This window comes from Acomys minous (assembly GCF_964271855.1).
Source record: "Acomys minous genome assembly, chromosome: 12".
NCBI lineage: Eukaryota > Metazoa > Chordata > Mammalia > Rodentia > Muridae > Acomys > Acomys minous.
The window spans coordinates 13,534,305-13,546,248 of NC_140493.1; the positions used below are offsets into that span (position 1 = coordinate 13,534,305).

The following is an 11,944-nucleotide window of genomic DNA, read 5'->3' on the forward strand; positions in this document are numbered from 1 at the left end:
TATGAGAACATTCCAGGGGCCAGTGAGCTCACTTAGAAGGTAAATCGCTTGCTGCACAAGCCAGGTGAGCTGCTTCTCCAGAGCCCACAAAGGCGGGAGGGGAGAACCAACTTCACTGACTTGTCCTTTGACTTCCACATGCACACCATGGCTTGCACATACTCACATATTATGTTCACACTGTAACAATAAATAATAACTTTTAATCCCACAAAATGGAAATAAAGGCAACTTTCCCAATCATTGAAGGCCCATTATTATCACTTCTATTTAACACTGTTTGAAGGCCTCTACTCAATGCAATAAAAAGTAAAACAAAAGCATACCAACTGAGAACAAAAAGTAAAACTATCTTTATATGCAGATATAATTATGTAAGTAGAAAATCCAGCCAGGTGGTAGTGGCGCACGCCTTTAATCCCAGCACTCAGGAAGCAGAGGTGGATTGCTGTGAGTTCAAGGCCAGCCTAGTCTACAAAGCGAATTAAGGACAGCCAAGGCTACACAGAGAAACCCAAAAAAGAGAAGAAAACCAAAAAGAGAAGAAAAGAAAATCCAAAGGCATATACTATGAGACTAAAGTTATACAATATTACAGAATGTTACCATTATATTTGCAGCAAATATTTGTACAACAACAAACAATTAAAAACAATATTAAAAACATTTATGCTAGGCATGGTGGTGCACACCTTTAATCCCAGCACTTGGGAGGCAGAGGCAGGTGGATCTCTCAGTTCCAGACCAGCCAGGTCTACAGAGAGAGTCCAGGACAGCCAGGGCTATAAAGAGAAACCCTGTCTTGAAAAACAAACAAAAATTTACAATACCATCAAAAGACAAAACAGTTCAAAATAATTCAAATGAAAAATGTACCTTTACAGTGAAAACAGAAAAAGTCAAGAGAAATAAAATTAAATGCATAGATAAAAACATAAATTTAAGAGCTTATTTTAAAACTAGCAAGACAAGTTGGGAATCGAACAAGTTTGTTTTGTTTTGTTGGTTGGTTTTGATACAGAGGCTTAAGAACATATATGCATATGTATGTATGCATGCATGTATGTATGTATGTATGTCTCCCCAAGTGGCCTCATGATTCTCCTGTCTCAGATTCCAGACTGCTGATATTACAGGTATATGCCATTCCCCGCAAGATGCATAGATATTTTTTTTTTGGTTTTTCGAGACAGAGTCTCTCTGTGTAGCCTTGGCTGTCCTGGACTCACTTTTGTAGACCAGGCTGGCCTCGAACTCACAGCGATCCGCCTGCCTCTGCCTCCCAAGTGCTGGGATTAAAGGCGTGCGCCACCACGCCCGGCTAAGATGCATAGATTTTATAACTCCATTTAAAGTCTGAGTACCTGGAAGATTAATCTATAGTGACAGAAATAAGAATATCAACTACTTAAAGACTGAAAGGATGGTTAGGACTGGAAAGGAACACAAAAAAATTTCAAGGGTGTTAGAAATATTCTATATATAGACATGAGAAACAACCACAGTAATGTTTGTTTTTGAGAAAGGAAGTCACTATAAAGATTAGGTTGGCCTTGAACTCAGAGAACGCTGCCTGCTTCTGCCTCCTTACTGCTGGAATTAGAAGTGAGAGCCGCCTCAACTGGCAACACTAATGTTTATACTTGTTAAAATGTATTCAATTCATGCAGATAAGATTCCCCTGGGCGTGAAAGATCCTTCAATATTTTTGTTTGTTTGTTTGGACTGTCTTGGACTGCTTTGTAGACCAGGCTGGCCTCAAACTCACAGCGAAGTGCTGGGATTAAAGGCGTGCGCCACCATGCCCGGCCTTCAGGCTCCACTGTCTTTAGATAGGCTATCTCACGGAACCTTACGCTTACCACTAGATTTTACTGTCATTTTCAGTCAGGGTTTTGATGAGGCGGTCTGTCAGAGAACCCCTGGGATCCACCTGCCTCCATCCTGCAACCCTTGCTATTCTGGCTTTTATATGGATGTTGGGGATTTGAACGCAGGCTCTCTTACCTTCCTAGCAAGTACTTTTACCCACTGAGTCATCACTATAACCTTCATATGATATTAACAGGAATGTAAAGAGTAACTATTAGCCAGGGATGGTAGCATATGCCTGTAATGCCAGAAGCGGAGAGGAAAAACTTGAGGATCAGAAGTTCAAGGCCAGCCTCAGTTGCCTAGACAAGTCCAGGCCAGCCTGGACTACATGGCTTCTTATTTTTTAAAAAAAGAGGGTTGAGTGTTGGTGTCACATGCCTTTAATCCCAGCACTTGGGAGGCAGAGGAAGATAACATACATGAAGCCTGGGGTTTAACCCCAAACACTATCTATATAAATTAATCATGGTGGTATGCCCTGTAATCCAGGTACTTGGGAGGTAGAGGAAGGGGAGCAGATTAAGGTCTCCCTCAATCTACACAATATTTGAGGACACACTGGGTAACATTAGATCCCATCTCAAAAAATAAAAAATAAAAACGAAAGAAAGGAGTTGAAAGAAGAATGATTTCATCATTACTAAATCATTGTAAATATTACATGAGATGATATGAATAACATACTTTAAAAAGTGTCTGGGCAGCTGGCACACACCTATAAACCCAGCACTCAGGGAGGCAGAGGCAGGCGGGTCTCTGAGGCTACCCTGGTCTACAAATCCAGTCCTAGATAGCCAAGGCTACACAGGGAAACCCTGTCTCAAAAAAAAAAAAAATTTAAAAAAGGGTCTGGACCTGCCAAGCATGATAGAACATAACTGCAATCAGTTATTGTTATTAGTTTATATTAATATTCAAATACCTTAAATATTACCCTTTCCTTAAGGAGAGAGAGAGGGAGGGGAAAGATGCAAAGCTAAACTGCCTGCGCCACAAACCCTGGCTCTCTTACCTTAGTCTCTTTATCTCTGAACAGGAAATTACAGCTTCTATATAGTCTATGGTTACCCTGAGGATTAGATGAAAAACTCCCATATGAATTACATACAGCGCTGGGCATGGTGGTGCATGCCTTTAATCCTAGCACCTTGGGGGCAGAGGTAGGCAGAGCTCTGCTAGTTCTAGGCCAATCTGGTCTATATAGTGAGTTCCAGAACAGCTGGGGCCTTGCCTCTAAGTAAATGATCGCAATGGCATGCAATAAATACTCAACACATTATGATGTGTGCTCTAAGTAAATAGTTATTCCCAAAGCGTTAAACATTATCTTCCTGCTCAAAATTGTACCTTCAGCCTTACCTCTCCTCTGGGCTTCAGATTTTTCTCTAAGATATGTTCTCCCAAATGACCCCTGAACTTCTTAGATGCCTCCCACTTGTAGCCAAAATAAAGCCTTGCTTTCTCTAGCATGTAATAATTTCCCTCCTATCTATCACTACCTCAACCCAGCTCCCCTACTTAATTAAACAATGCTACAGTCCAGTCACTTGGTCCCTCCAGAAGCCTGGAGATCACTCTGAGCTCTCTCATTCCCTCACACTTCTCTAAGCTGTCCCAGCAGCTCTCCCTCCAAAATATCTACGTCAACTACAGAGGATGAAACCACAACACCCGCCTCCGTATGTCAAAATTCATATAATCATAACACCCCACAACTCAATCTCCACCATAAGTCCCCGCAAACCCTCAACATCCAGCTCTTTACCAACCCCTGTAAGGCTGACTAGTAGCCAACCTTCCAAGCCAAGCTCCCCCTAAATCTAGGCACCCCAGCTTTACCTAGTTCCTACAAGAGATCTAGGCCTTTCCCATGCAGTCTCATTGTCTGTGTCCTGTCACCCTGGAAGGCGGTCCTTCTCTCGGACCCCCCACCTTCCCCTTAAAGCTAGCTTCCTGCAGGGCAGTGGTGGCATACTTGAATCCCAGCCCTGAGGAGGCAGAGGCCGGTTGGATCTCTGTGAGTTCAAGACCAACCTGGTCTACATAACTAGTTCTAGGATGGCCAGGGCTACACAAAGAAACCCTGTCTCAAAAAGCAAAACAAAACAAAAACTAGCTGATTTTTCCCTTCAGGAGCTGTTTTAGCTCGCATAAGACTTAGGTCAAAGGGAGGGCCCAGAACATATAAGGACGTCAAGAGATGAACAGACGTAGTTGAGAAAACTTTTAATCCCAGGCAGAGGTTTGAAACCAGCTTGGGCTATGTACCCTTGTCTCAAAAACAAAAAGGGAGAGACAGGAACAGATAACAATGAGGAGTGAAGCTGGTATCACGCCTTTGATACCCACACTAGGGAGGCAGAGGCAGGCAGATCTCTGAGTTCAATGCCAGAGTTCCAGGCCATCCATGGCTACATAGAGAAACCCTGTCTGGAAAAGGAAAAAGAAGGAGGAGGAAGAGGAGGAAGAGGAGGAGGAAGAGGAAGAGGAAGAAAAGGAAGAAGAAGAAGAAGAGTTAGGAATGAGGCGCTAAGACGCCAGCATTATCAAGTAGGACATAGATGAAGGTACAAGTAAAAGCTAACAGTCAGGAATAAGGCCTAGGGACAATATGGATGAGAAAGGTGACAAACTGAGGGGAGGGGCTACAGAGCAAGTTAAGAACTGGAAAAGTGACTGGCTGGCTGAGAGAGCTGGTGGTGAAGGGCAAGAGATGAGTAACTAGTTGGAATCATCGGTTCTTAACAAGTAGTCAGCTGCAAGAACACAGAGTAGCAGGAATAGGGGTTCCTTAAAGGAGGGGACCTTAGAGAGAAGAGTATGGGAGATGCAAGAAGTGATGGGGGGGGCGGGGAGATACGCCAGGGAAAGTGACAGAATAGCCGTGGGTGACTGACGGACAACTGGAGAGTGACCGGAAGAGGAGTGAGGTGGAAATAAAGGACAATAACAAAGTCAGTGCTTGGCAGTGGGCACAGGCAGGGAAGACAGGAGCAGTGTGGGAGCCCTGATAGGTGGAAAGGTCACTTAACAGTAGGCCACTGATGAGGAGTGTGTATGAAAAAAAAAAACATGATGAGAGAGGGAACGCTGACAACCCCCACCCCCCCCAGCGCCCTATATCCAAGGTCTGCCACACCTTTAGAGGCATTGACAGAAGGGAGGGACCTTGATAGGGACGGAGGTGGACAGCTGGGAGGAGGACAAGGAGGCCACTGATTAGGCTGAGACTGGTTCTAAAGTGGGGAAACTGGCCGACCACTGACAGCCATGAGCTGATATAGTAGCTAAGAAGGCTGTTGCATGACAAGACGGGATAGCAGAGGAAATGAAGAGGAACGAACGAATGAACGAATGAATGAATGAATGAATGACGGGGGGGTGGAGAGTGCTGGCTGACAAGGGAGCAGACTGAGGGAGGCGCTGATCCCCCACTGACGAAGCGCAGGGTGACAAAGGCGCTGATCCACTGACTCGGCGCTGACTGACAGACAGCAGGATGCTGACTGGCGGAGAAGAGGGGTCCCTCCTCCCCCTGGGCCAGAGGAAGCAGCGGGCGGGCGCGCGGCCGCACTCACCTGCCCCGCAGGCTGGGGGTCGCGGCGGCTCCTCCGAGGCCCGAGGGAGGCCCGGACGCTCGCAGAGGTGAAGTGCGGACGGCCTGGAGCGGGCCGCACGCACATGGGCCCGGCCCCGCGGCGCGGCACCTTCGGACTCGGGCGCAGCCGGCGGGAGGCTCGGGACCCGCTCGGGACCGGCTCGGGGCCGCGGGCGAGATCGTTCCAAAATGGCGGCGGCGAGTGCGCGCGCACGTGCGCGCGCGCTCCAGGGTCCCGCTTCCACGCAGGGCCGGCTGCGCGCGCGGACAGGGTCCCGGCGCGGGCGCGCCCCAGGGGCGGGGCCACCGGAGGAGGCCCCCGAGTTGCTGCTACGGTCCTGAGGTCTGTTCCCAGGGGCTCTGGAACGTTGCGGCCACCCTCCCGGCCTTCGGTCCTGGAGCATCCCCGTAATCAAGCTGGCGGTGCTAAACTCTCTGGGCACCATCTGTCACGCAGACGCGGAGTGGCCTGCCCTGGTGCGTGCGCGGGTCTCCTCTAAGTCCAGTTTCTGAACTGAGCTGCCAGCAGCCCCACATCTTTTATTTTTTTTTTTCCCTGCGTGCCCCGCACTTGTTGTCTAGGGTTTATGCACCTTACATAGGTATCCATCTAACATGGGTTGGAATGAGTTCAAATTAATCTCTAAAATGAAACTGATTTCCGGTGGCAGTGTGAGCCGTGGGAAAACATTAAAAATAAAAATAAAACATGTGCCGGGCGGTGGTGGCGCACGCCTGTGATCCCAGCACTTGGGAGGCAGACGCAGGTGGATTTTTGTGAGTTCGAGGCCAGCCTGGTCTACAGAGCGAGTTCCAGGACAGCTAGAGCTTTTACACAGAGAAACCCTGTCTCGAAAAACAAAAAGTAAGGAACGTGTCAGGAATGCGTCAATGCAGGCTAGCTTTTCAGCTTCAAGTTCACCGTTGTTGTGCGAAAATACAACCCGACCATGGGTGATGCACTTGGGATACCAAAACAGGAGGATAACGAGTCGGCTCCGGACGTGGTGGCGCACGTCTTTTAATGCCAGCACTCCAGAAGACGGTGGATCTCTGTCAGTTTGAGGCGCGCCTGGTCTACTCATCATCGAGTTCCAGGTCAGCTAGGACAGACAACGTAATGAAAAAATGTCTGAAGAGGGTGGGGGTTGGAAAGAAGCCTCTGGGCCCTTCAAGTGTTTTTTCTTTCCGGTGGTACTGCTGTGTCTTTTACAGCAGAGGGCGCCAAAGAGACACTGTTTTGATAAAAGAAAAGTTCCTTCCTTGGTCTGGAAAGCAAAATTGGAGGCACCTGGGTTCAACGCTGTGGTCTCTTACCGTGATCCGCAGCACAGTTTGTCCCAGTAGGCCCTGACGGACTGTCACTTTAGTAAGATTTACCCTGAATACAGAAGCCGAAGATGCTGAGGAACCGGGGCTTGTGCTGGGGTGCCAGTTACAGGAGACGACCCACAAGTCCAAACACCGCAGCACTGAGCAGAAGCAACTCTGGCCCCTGACTTTTCCACTATTATTGTGCCCAAGCCAGAGTTCGTGAATCCGCTGCAGCTCTATGCATCCTTTCCCTAACACACACACACACACGCACGCACGCACGCACGCACGCACTGATACTGGCCTTACATATATATGCTAAGCAAGCACAGTACCACTGATCTGATTCCCAGCCGTTTCTCTTGCTGCTCCTCTTCCTCTTAAATTTTCAGCTGGGTATTTGGTCCCAACATTTGGGAGCCTGAGGCAAGAAGATCTATAGATTAAGATCAGCTTTGGCTGCATATTGGGTTCAAGGACAGCCTGAACTACTTAAAATATCTTTTTTTTTTTTTTTTTTTTTTTGGTTTTTGTTTTTTCCAGGCACGGTTTCTCTGTGTCGCCTTGGCTGTCCTGGACTCACTTTGTAGACCGCCTTGGCCTTGAACTCACAGTAATCCGCCGCCTGCCTCTGCCTCCCGAGTGCTGGGATTAAAGGCGTACACTGGCGCCGCCGCCACCCCCCCCCCCCCCCCCGGCTTGAAGATGCATTTCTTTATAAGCTCTCTTCTGTAGTACATGGAAGTTGGACCCAGAATAGCTCAGGACAGCCCGGGGAATGTCTCTGTCTTCAACTGGAACACAGCCAAACTTCTGTAAGCAAGAATGAACTCCCCGTTGGGAAAATAAACTGTCTTCCAAGATTTTTTTTTCTTTCTCGAATATAGTTTTTATTTCTTCGTTAATAATCCTCTATCAAACTTTCACCCATTGAAATCCTTGTGTGGTTTCAGGTCTCCTCATTGGGATTGTGAGTGAACCACCGGGAAGGAGGAAATACCAAATGACAGAAGTGGCAGTGACGCTGATGTAATACAAACGTGAGGCTTGCCGTTGAGCAGTCAGGGAAGCCCTCCCTGAGGAAGAGGCAATGTGGAAGGATCTATTAGGCAAGTCAGCAAGCATAGCAATAAAAGGGGAGATGCCTGAGAAGATACAGCGACTGTGTGGGCGACTGACCTGGGGCAGGAGGTTATCATGACTGAAGTGAAATAAAACGAGCAGATAAAGTGAGATCACAGCCCAAATAGTGTTGTGGGCAACAGCAAGGATTCCTGGCTTTCATCTTCAGTTAGACAGCAGGCCCTGAGGTCAGAGATGGGATCTGCCTTATTTTAATTGGCTCCCTTTGAACACTGTGCTGAATGGCCTGCAGCAAGTGCTTCCAGGAGAAAAGTAGGGGGCCCATTTAGACTGTTTTGAGTCAGATGAGAGAAACTGGTCTTACAGGTTAGATACTGAACTGAAAGGAACAGGAGGTTTGCTGATGAATTCAGCGTGGGTGTGAAAAGAGTAGGGTAATGCCACAAGTTCAAGGACAGCCTGCCCAACTTTTCTTTTCTATTTTATTTATTTTTATTTTATTTTTTGAGACAGGGTTTCTCTGTGCAGCCTTGGCTGTCCTGGACTCACTTTGTAGACCAGGCTGGCCTCGAACTCACAGCGATCCACCTGCCTCTTCCTACTGAGTGCTGGGATTAAACGTATGAGCCACAAATTTGGCTCAGCCTGCACAATTTATCAACAACAACAACAAAAAAAAAAACATTTTTTTCCCCAGACAGGGTTTCTCTGTGTAACCTTGCTGTCTAGGACTCTCTTTGTAGACTAGGCTGGCCTGGAGGTAGATGCAGGATCTCCTACCTGAGTGCTGGCATTATAGGTGTTTGTCCCAACCCGCTTAATTTTATCAAAATCTTATGCCATCAAAACAAATAAACAGCCAGGTGTGACGCATGCCTTTAATCCCAGCACTCCAGAGGCAGAGGCAGAGGCAGGCGGCGGATCACTGTGAGTTCAAGGCCAGTCCGGTCTACAAAGAGAGTCCAGGACAGCTAAGGCTACATAGAAAGACCCCCGTCTCTAAAAACAAACAAACAAACAAAAAAAAAAAGAGCCGGGCATGGTGGCGCACGCCTTTAATCTCAGCACTCAGGAGGCAGAGGCAGGCAGATTGCTGTGAGTTCGAGGCCAGCCTGGTCTACAAAGTGAGTCCAGGATAGCCAAGGCTAACACAGAGAGACCCTGTCTCGAAAAACCAAAAAATAAAAAAATAAAAAATAAATAAAATAAAAACCAAAAAAGAATAAAAGAAAAAAGAAAAGAAAAGAAATACATCTTCGGGGCTGGAGAGATGGCTCGGTGGTTAAGAGCACTGTCTGCTCTTCCAAAAGAGCACGGTTCAATTCCCAGCACCCACGTGGCAGCTCACAACTGTCTGTAATTCCAGTTCCAGGGGATCTGACACCAATGCACATAAAATAAAGTTTAAAAAAAAAAAAACCTCTTCAAACCGGGCAGTGGTGGCACACGCCTTTAATCCCAGCACTGGAGAAGCAGAGGCAGGTGGGGGATCGCTGTGAGTTCAAGGCCAGCCTGGTCTACAAAGCGAGTCCAGGACAGCCAGGAGCAAACAAGGATGAACGCTACCCACTGAGCTGCCTGTGAGTACCAGTGGGAATCGCCGTCAGGGATGGCAGTCCGTGGGAAGTACCAACACCTGATGAGGATGCGACTGACCCATGACCTATCCGTACCACTGGCAACTGTACAACATAAGCAAGGTAGAGAGTACACCTGCGAAGCCACAGGGCTTCTCCTGTTGAAACTTAATATAGTGGGTGGATCTGGAGCAGATGTGGCAAGAAGAAAACTGGACAGTCAGCTCTGTGGACATCTTTCCATGCAACAACGAAACAACTGCATGTCCAGCTAACGATGTTGCTCTTGGGGCTGGCCAGGTGGCTCCGTGGGTAGGGTCAACCACTGCCAAACCGGACGATCTGAATTTGATCTGTAGAACCCACATGGTAGAAAAAGAGAACTGACTGCCCTCTGACCTCCACATGAACATGGCAGCAGGAATATATACATACACATAAACAAACGGAACTTTGAAACGATGTTGTACACATTTCCAGCAGTCATTTTACCTGCCATTGGCTATTTTGATTATTCTCCAAGTACAGTTGTTTGGGTTTTTTTTTTTGTTTTTGTTTTTGTTTTAATTTATTTTTATTTTATGTGCATTGGTGTTTTGCTTGCATATATGTTTCTGGGTCTCAGATTTTGGAGTTATAGGCAGTTGTGAGCTACCATGTGGGAGCCCAGAAGTGAACCAAGGTCCTCTGCCATTTCTCCAACCTGGCATTTTTGTTTTGTTTTGTTTTGGTTGGTTGGATTTGTTTTGTTTTGTTTTGGTTTTTGGTTTTTCCATACAGGGTTTCTCTGCGTAGCCTTGATTGTCCTAGACTCACTTTGTAGACCAGGCTGGGCTCAAACTCACAGAGATCCACCTGCCTCTGCTTCCCAAGGGCTGAGATTAAAGGCGTGCACCACCACCGCCCGGCAGTTGGTTGGGGTTTTTTTGTTTTTGTTTTTGAGACAGGGTGTCGCTGTGTTAGCTTTGCCTGTCCTCTACAGGCTTTGTAGACCAGGCTGGTCTCGAACTCACAGCGATCCGCCTGCCTCTGCCTCCTGAGTGCTGGGATTAAAGGCATGAGCCACAATGCCCAGCTGGTGAACTCTACTTCTAAGAGCATCAAGTAAAAGTTGTTCACCAGGCTGAGTGTGGTGGCACATGCCTTTAATCCCAGCACTTGGGGGGCAGAGGCAGTGGAGGGTTGGAGGATCACTGTGAGTTCAAAGCCAGCCTGGTTTACAAAGTGAGTCCAGGACAGCCAAGGCTAACATAGAGAAACCTTGTCTTGGAAAAATGAAATAAAGTTGTTCACCAATAAAGTGGAGAAAGCAAAGCTGTGATATGAAATTAATGTTGTCTCTGATCGCCATCAAAACAGGCTAGTGGTGGCCTGGATTGTCCTCCCCTCAAGAGCCATGGTGTTTCTGTTTCAAGACAGACCCAGCCACAAAATCTCCAAAAAGGGTGAATGCAGGAAGAACCACGGTTGCATACACCATAATCAAATTGCTGTGGACCAAAACCAGGAAAACCATAAAAACGGCGAGAAAAAAAATGAATGACTCACCAATATTAAGGCAAAACAACATTAAAGTTTATAGCCAACAACTCATAATAGATCACAGGGACATCTCAATGAGTCCAGAGTCAATGTGATCAGACTGAGCTAGGTTATGGGGGGGGGGGGAAGGGAGAGGGTAAAGAAAGGAACCAGGTGTAGCAGCCAGGAGGCCAAAGGTGTAAAAGGGGTGGGGAACCCAAATGGCTGGATTTCTTTGTTTGCTTTTCTTTCTTTTGTTTTTTTGAGAAGACAGGGTTTCTCGGTGTAGACTTGGCTGGCCTAGATTCACTTTGTAGACCAGGCTGGCCTCGAACTCACAGAGATCCGCCTGCCTCTGCCTCCCAAGTGCTGAGATTAAGGGTGTGTGCCACCATGCCCGGCTTGTTTTTTTGTTTGTTTGTTTTAGGCAGGCTTTCTCTGTTTTAGCCCTGGATGTCCTGGACTTGTTTTGTATACCAGGCTGACCTTGAACTCACAAAGATCAGCCTCCTGAGTGCTGGGATTCAAGGCGTGGGCCACCGATGCCCTGGTAATTGCTGGATTACATAGGGAAGATGCTCTGGGGAAGGACAGCCCAGCCTCTGTGGGTACAGGGTGGGGTAAGCCAGGCATATCAGGTGGGGACTGAGGAGGTAGAGAGAACCTAGAAGCCAGGTCCACTTTGATAATGTTAAATAGGCACCTCAGCCATTTGAAACTTAACAGGTTTCTGTGTGTAGCCCTGACTGTCCTGGAACTCACTATGTAGATTAGGCTGGCCTTGAACCTGGAGATCTTCCCGCTGCCTCTTTCTCTCAAGAGCTGGAATTATAAAGCTGCAGATAATACCTCTGGCCTGTGAGTCATGATGGCAGCATGATGTTTAGCTAGCTGCACATTCATGGATCGTCCCCACTTCCTATTTTTCCCAGTCTCAGCCAATAAAGACTCCAACCAAACTCTATCCTGGAGAAAG

The 11,944-nt window shown here is 47.4% G+C and overlaps 1 protein-coding gene across 4 annotated transcripts in view; it reads right to left on the minus strand.

The window, feature by feature from the left end:
• Positions 1 to 5,682, minus strand: part of PPP6R2 (protein phosphatase 6 regulatory subunit 2) — a 70,157-nt gene extending 64,475 nt beyond the window's left edge. For 3 of the 4 annotated variants that reach the window (XM_084802921.1, XM_084802917.1, XM_084802918.1), the window contains exon 1: positions 5,454 to 5,682. The gene's annotated coding sequence lies outside the window, so the exon portion shown is untranslated. The remainder of the gene's footprint in view (positions 1 to 5,453) is intronic. The other variant, XM_084802922.1, reaches the window with a different exon arrangement.
• Between the last annotated feature and the right edge of the window lie 6,262 nt (positions 5,683 to 11,944).